The 7941-nt window shown below is 40.8% G+C and overlaps 1 pseudogene; it reads left to right on the forward strand.

Annotated features, from left to right (window-relative positions):
- Window positions 1-274: 274 nt before the first annotated feature.
- On the forward strand, window positions 275-374 carry LOC127077206 (uncharacterized; annotated as a pseudogene).
- Window positions 375-7941: the final 7567 nt, after the last annotated feature.

The following is a 7941-nucleotide window of genomic DNA, read 5'->3' on the forward strand; positions in this document are numbered from 1 at the left end:
GTTTAAACTTTCAATTTTTTGGACCAAAGCATCCACTTTTGCATTAACGTGATCAAGGTTACTTATCTCGTACATGCCAGTTTTCGGTTGAGGTTTTTCCACCGTTGTTCGTTCGGTTCCCCACTGATAGTGGTTTTGGGCCATGCTCTCGATAAGCTGGTAAGCATCAGCGTAAGGTTTGTTCATTAGTGCACCACCTGCAGCAGCGTCTATTGTTAACCTTGTGTTGTATAAGAGACCATTATAAAATGTGTGAATTACTAACCAGTCTTCCAAACCATGGTGTGGGCAAAGTCTCATCATGTCTTTGTATCTTTCCCATGCTTCGAAAAGAGACTCGTTGTCTTTCTGTTTAAATCCGTTTATCTGGGCTCTTAACATAGCTGTTTTGCTTGGCGGAAAATATCGGGCAAGAAAAACTTTCTTCAACTCGTTCCATGTGGTGACTGAGTTGGAAGGAAGTGATTGAAGCCATCTTCTAGCGCTATCTCTTAATGAGAAAGGAAAAAGACGAAGTCGAATTGCCTCTGAAGTGACACCATTAGCTTTAACAGTATCAGCGTATTGGACAAATACGGATAAATGAAGGTTTGGATCTTCGGTAAGATTTCCAGAGAATTGGTTCTGTTGCACAGCCTGCAACAGCGAAGGTTTGAGTTCGAAGTTGTTTGCTTCGATTGCGGGCGGAGCAATACTTGAATGCGGTTCATCTTGCGATGGAGCGGCGTAATCTCTAAGAGCACGAGCTGGTTCTGCCATCTCGGGTATCGAAGGAAAAATGTTTTTGAAATCAGGAAGGTCTATAGGAGGGAGATTGTTTTCAGCACGATATTCCCGAATTCGTCGTAAGACTCGGAGATATAGTTCGATATCGTTGATTCGTAAATAGAGCGGTTCGCCTTGAGAGCGAGTGCGTGGCATACAAATCAACGAAAGAAAGAATAGAAGGAAAAAGAAACCTTAGTCTCTACAGCGTAACGGAAGAGTTACGATATCGATTAAATAAAAGTCCCCGGCAACGGCGCCAAAAACTTGATCGCTCGACTGTGTGAGTCAAGAATGGGATACAAACTGCAAGTGCACAGTTCTATCGCGTAGTTTTAAAAGATATCGATCCCACAGGGACTTATGAATCGATATACCGTTATCTAAGGTTACTACGTAAATCTAAGGTGAAGATGTTTGATTGTTTGGGGAAAAACTAAGAGCTAAACTAAGATCTAGATTAAATATCAATAAAACGGATATCGGTATGTAGTTCGTCAAAACTAGGGAATCAAGTCTTTGTCGGTTTCTTGGTTTTAAAATGAATCGTTTCAGTTAACTTTATTGGTTAAAGGTTTTATCTCAAACTCTCGCTCTGTTGAATAAACCATGATTTTGTATTAATGTAGCTGTCACTTATAATTAAGTCAAAAACCATATTTTGAAAATAATAAAGTTGCAGAAACTCTTTTTAAGAAAACACTGACCGTTTTAAACACCCTTATCTCAAACTCTCGCTCTGTTGACTTAGGTTATATAATCAAATCCAAATGCTTAACTCTCGTCCTCACATTCAATCTTTAAAAATACTTTTTGGAAAAGGTCAGAATTTAATTAACTCTAAAACTTGCTCTCGCCCTGATCTAGAATTAATGCCTAACTTACACTGTCCAGTTAAAATCTCAAACTCTCGCTCTATTGATTTTAACTTCTTTATATCCTTTACTTCTGTAAAAAATCTTGTTATTAAACCTGTAAGTTGAGACCGTAAAAAAGATTGATTTTAATTTTAAGTTTAGATAGACCGACTCTGTCTTGATCCCTTATTCTGCTTACTTTACATACCGATACCTAGGCGACTTAGCCAGACATGCTAAATAAACAAGAATACATATCATGCATAAACAGACTCATTCCAGGCAGATAATATAGATAAATAATAAAACAAAATATTAAATAATGATTAAAGAACCTGAATGCGCAATACAATAGTCTTGAACACTCCACCACAAGCCGGTAGGATTTGTTCTTCGATTCTTCAATTAAACAATAAATTAAACCAAGGAAATAAAACTAGAATCTAACGTAAGGTTAGATCCGATAAAAAGTTGCACAATAGTTTCCGGTGTAGAAACTATTATGCGAAAAATATCTAAATGCTAAAAAGGGAAAGATAAATTGCAAGGGAAAAAGAATGCAGAACTTGCAAAAGAAATAAATAAAATAAACAATGTTAAGTTGCTGGAAAGGAAAAATAAGCAAAAGCGTGAAAAGAAAATTTGGCAGAGCTTCCGCAATATGAGCGTGGAAAAACTCGGGGAGGAGAAACTTCCCAAATAGCTTCTATTTATACAGCTGCTGGTGTAACTGCTTTCCGTTTCTCCCATTCTTCAACGTGGCTACATGCACGGCGTGGATATAGGAGACCAACTTCTCAACGTTCTTCTTCAAGTATTTCTGAGGGCGTTACTTGCGCCAAAAAGGTAGTGGAATTGTGTGACGCTCGTCACACTATGTGTGACGTCCGTCACAAGGCTGTTTTGCGTGACGCTCGTCACGCACCCTGTGACGTCCGTCACAGGCACAGCGTTGGTGACTTGTGCGCTTTGGGCTGGGCTTTGGCATTTGGTCCCTTTTCTCTCCTTTTTGCACCTCCTTTTCTTCCCTTTTTCACTTTTGCTTCAAAATGGATGCCTGACATAAATAGAAAGGAAATACCGCATAATATCTGATAAAATGAGATAAATTAAAGTAAATGATAGTATAATCTAATTGAATTAAGTCCTAAAATGTGATATAATTTCATGTTATCAAACGCCAACACAATAAAAGGGTGAATCACAACAGATACTCCGCTGGGGAATGTCTAACAAAGACTCTCCAGGGAAAGCAAAAGGATAAGGTGTTACCGGTTACTGGGTATCAAGCTTAGGAAGAATGAATATCTAAGACCGGTATAAGGGTGAGAGATATCAATCAACCAAAAACATCTGAGGAAGACCTGAAAAAGGTACATCAACTCAGGAAAATCTGACTCCACAGGGGACCAAGGTCATAATAGGGAGCAGAAAGGAAGGAACACCAGGGATACCGGTTACTGGGTATATAATAGGTGACCGACCGAGACGTGAATTGGTTTTTACTGCCAAAACACTCATCATCCGAAGGGAGGGCTGAAAAAGCAAACTCAACTTACAGGATGGACATTCGATTCTACAAAGAATACGAATCTTACTCGATTGGAGAAGAAACAGAACTTCAACCAAAGAGCGCATGAGATATATTATCCATTACCGTCAGAACGTGGATAGTATACTCGCATGGAAGGAACACTAGGGATACCGGTTACTGGGTATATAATAGGTGACCGACCGAGACGTGAATTGGTTTTTACTTCCAAAACACTCATCATCCTGGAAGAAAGCTGGAAAAGCAGACTTATTAAAGGATGGGCATTCGATTCCACGAGGAATACGAATCTTACTCAAATGGGGAAGAACAACAAGACTTCAACCAAAAAGTGCATGAGATATATTATCTATTACCGTCAGAACGTAGATAATATACTCGCGCGGAAGATTATCCACAACCGGTTACTGGGTTAATAAAGGATAAATCGACCGAAAAGAGAAACAATCGTTACCAACAGCAACAGGGTAGACGAAAGATGACTCACTGGGGATAAATTGCAAGCATACGACAATTATCCAAACAAAAGGGGTAGAATGAATATTCGATTTCGCAAAGGGACAACGAATCTTACTCAACTGGGGAAACACAAACGGCTTCGACTGAAGAGTGCATGAGATATATTATCTATTACCGTCAGAACGTAGATATTATACTCGCATGGAAGATTATCCACAACCGGTTACTGGGTTAATAAAGGATAAATCATCCAAAAAGAAAGGCATCGGGATACCAAAACTAGGTATATAAAGATGACCAATCAAAAGGGAGCAACAGACATTACCGGCAAACGGTAAATGAAAGAGGATCCACTGAGGATAAAATTGCTAGCATACGACAATTATCCACAAGGAGAAGGGAATATCAACATCGAATACTGGATGAAGATAACCACAAAGAGGGGATTACCTCTACCGAATACTGGGTAGAAAACCACGGAAGAGTAACCGTTATCGGGTAGGATGAACAACAAGGTTAACTCTGCAACAGGGGAGAAATAGGATTTACAACTACCGAATACGGGGTAGAAGACCAAAGACTCAGCTGAGGAGCAAAGGATAGGATTTATAACTACCGAATACTGGGTAGAAAACCACAAACTCCGCTGGGATAAGGGGAATGATTGCCGGTTACTGAGCAAATATTCATCTATACCACGGGGAAGCACAAACTCCGATGGGGAGGAAAACAACATAGGATTTATAACTACCGAATACTGGGTAGAAGACCACCAAAATCCGCCATCAACCAGAATGAACCACAAAGGTCACCTCTGCTAAGGGAAAAAAGTAGGATTTATAACTATCGAATACGGGGTAGAAAACCATAAAGATAGGACTTACAACTACCGGTTACTAGGTAGAAGCCAAAAACTCCGCTGGGGATAACATGAATGATTTCCGGTTACTGAGCAACTATTCATTTATACCGCAGGGAAGTACAAGAGACAACCACAAGGAGCCAATTCAGGATCGAACCGAACAGGCAAAACTGAATCAAGACTCATCCTAATGAGGATATAACTCAATAAGGAAATCCATCCCAATATATATGTTGGGAGGAAACGAAAACAACCGTCATCCACGAGGATATAACTCAGTGGGGAAATGGCATGAAAGATAGACACTTTCTGCTTAAGGGGCTGACTTTTCATGGAGGGATCAGACACATCCACATCTGCTTGGGGAGATATACTGAGGAGATCTATATCACCAATTAGCAGGAGACAACAATCAAAAGATATATGGCGAAATATGCATCATGGATATCTGAATGTTATAAGTATGCATGAATATGCTTGGTTTATGTTTGATGAATGCTGACAAAACAGACATATCTAACGCAAACAGGTCCAGGAATAAAGCACACAACCATCCGGTACTACATCTCACGAGAGAGCCAGGAAATCCAACTGGAGAGTATCCAATATGCTGGAGATCTAGAAGCATAGATCTGCTGGAGAATCAGAGATATCAGGAAATCACAAAATCTCTGAGTGATGGATCATCAACCAATCCGGCTAGGGAAAGGAGGTCATCTCACGGGCAAAACAGCCACAACAGCAACTCGTGCTAGGGAGATTGTAACAACTTCTACTGGAGAAGTCTACTAGCAACTCTACTGGAGAAAACCACTGAGAGTACATCCACTAGGGGATCCAGATACCATAACACAAAAGTATCTCTGTTGGGGACGGATCAACACAGACAAAACTCATCACACCAACAACTCCATTAAGGATTCATCCGAGGGAACAAATGAGATCTGGGGATCAACCACCAAATACCGAGTCCAACCAGGAAAAATCACACCTGACGAGGAGGATAGAACGCACGAGTAGAATTTGCCACACTAGCAACTCTATTGGGGATACTGTAGCAATCTACTGGAGAAAACCAGTTGCAACCCTACCGGGGAATCCACTGAGGGACACAAGAGGAAACTGGTGAAATAAACACCAAGTACCAAGCTCACTAAGGAGACCACACCTGCTGAGGAGAAAAGATCATCACTCTGCTGCAGGGGAATACCTCATCAAAGATAAGATCCAACACACCAACAACACCGCTGGGGATCTATCTGAGGAAATGAAGGAATTCTGGCGATCAACCACCAAATACTGAACCTTCAAAAGGAAACAGCTGTTGAAGAGGGAAAATACCACTGCGCTTCTGCTAAGGGAGGAATCAACCCACATTCCAACCAGGGATAAGAGTCCAAAGACCACTTCTACCACATGAGCAGCTCTATCGGGGAGTCCATCCGATGAATAAAAGGAAGACTACTGCTCTCACAACTTCACTGAGGAAGCAAACAGCGAATCCAATCTTCAGAGAGAACACACCCGAAGGGAGGAAATTACTGCTCTGCTGGAGATCTGGAGCGCGAATAAATCGTCCCAACAATCTGTCAAGGGAACGAAGCCAAGAAAGGCAACATGCTCGGGATAAAACCACAAAAGGCTCTGAAGACAGAGGATGCAATCAAATGCCAGGGATATGAACAAATGTCTTACCCTGTTGGAAATCATACCACCCTTGGGAGAGCACTGAGGATCTCCTAAGTATCTTTTTATCATCGTGAATGTTCACTTTGTTAAAAAACATTTTGTGAAAAAATTTGTTTATTTAAAACAATGACATTTTATCAATTAAAACATGCAAAACATTTGTTGAATAGAAACAAATAAGAGTGCAAATAATTGGATAAAAGCTCAAATTTATTTGATGGAATGGTAGTCTGCAAATGGCAAGACTCCATAGATCTTTTACAAATTTGAAATTGGTGATATATATTGGAAAGGGCTACATTGAACATAATGACCATTTCTCCACCAATTCCGGATTCGATATATTCGAAGCTTTAGTTGACGACGAATGAACAGGAATCTCTGACGGATGACAGATGTAGAACACAGTCTTGTCAAGATGCAGTTACTTGCCAAATCCCTGATTTTTGCCTAGATTGCCCCAGGATGAGGTACTCAATCTAGCGGGATGCAAATATACTTTTTTTTTATGTCTCTAACTTTTGCCTGGATCGCCCTTTCGGGTTTTCAATCCACCGAGACGCTCATTTTTGCCTAAGCCGCCCTTTTGGGTTTTCAACTTAGCGAGCTATTCTTTTTTTATTATTTTTAGGCAAAGTATTTCTTGACTGCATCTGAATTCACATGACGAGTGAAATCCTCCCCATCCATAGTTGTAAACATCAAAGCACCGCCTGAAAAGGCTCTCTTGACAACATATGGACCCTTGTAGTTTGGAGTCTACTTGCCCCTGGAATCGGGCGCGAAAGACAAGACTTTCTTGAGCACAAGGTCACCTTCTCGGAACACACGAGGCTTGACCTTCTTATCGAATGCTTTCTTCATTCTCTACTGATATAGCTGACCATGACACATGGCAGTCAATCTCTTCTCTTCAATCAGATTCAACCGGTCATAATGACTCTGAATCCATTCAACATCAATCAACTTGGCTTCCATCAAAACTCTCATTGATGGGATCTCCACCTCCACTGGGAGAACAACCTCCATGCCGTAAACAAGAGAGAAAGGGGTTGCCCCTGTTGAAGTGCAGACAGATATACGATATCCATGCAAAGCAAATGGCAGCATCTCATGCCAATCTTTGTACGTGACTGTCATCTTCTGGATAATCTTCTTGATATTCTTGTTAGCAGCTTCAACAACCCCATTCATCTTGGGTCTGTAAGGAGAAGAATTATGGTGTGCAATCTTGAACTCACTGCACAGTTCTTCCATCATTTTGTTGTTCAAGTTAGATCCATTACCAGTAATTATCTTATCAGGCACACCATAACGGCATATAAGCTGATTCTTGACAAACTTCACGACCACCTGCCTGGTCACATTAGCATATGATGCGGCTTCCACCCATTTGGTGAAGTAATCAATTGCTACGAGAATAAACCTGTGTCCGTTGGACGCTTTCGGTTCTATCATGCCAATCATGTCGATTCCCCACATAGAGAAAGGCCATGGTGATGAAATCACATTCAGAAGTGTCGGAGGAATATGAATCTTGTCTGCATAAATCTGACACTTATGGCATTTCTTCACGTACTTACAGCAGTCAGACTCCATTGTCAGCCAATAGTAGCCTGCTCTCAACATCTTTCTAGCCATGGCATGTCCATTGGAATGAGTACCAAATGAACCCTCATGGACCTCAGTCATTAACAGGTTTGCTTCGTGTCTATCCACGCATCTGAGCAGAACCATGCCAAAATTTCTCTTGTAAA

Source organism: Lathyrus oleraceus, chromosome 4 (assembly GCF_024323335.1).
Source record: "Lathyrus oleraceus cultivar Zhongwan6 chromosome 4, CAAS_Psat_ZW6_1.0, whole genome shotgun sequence".
Lineage (NCBI taxonomy): Eukaryota > Viridiplantae > Streptophyta > Magnoliopsida > Fabales > Fabaceae > Lathyrus > Lathyrus oleraceus.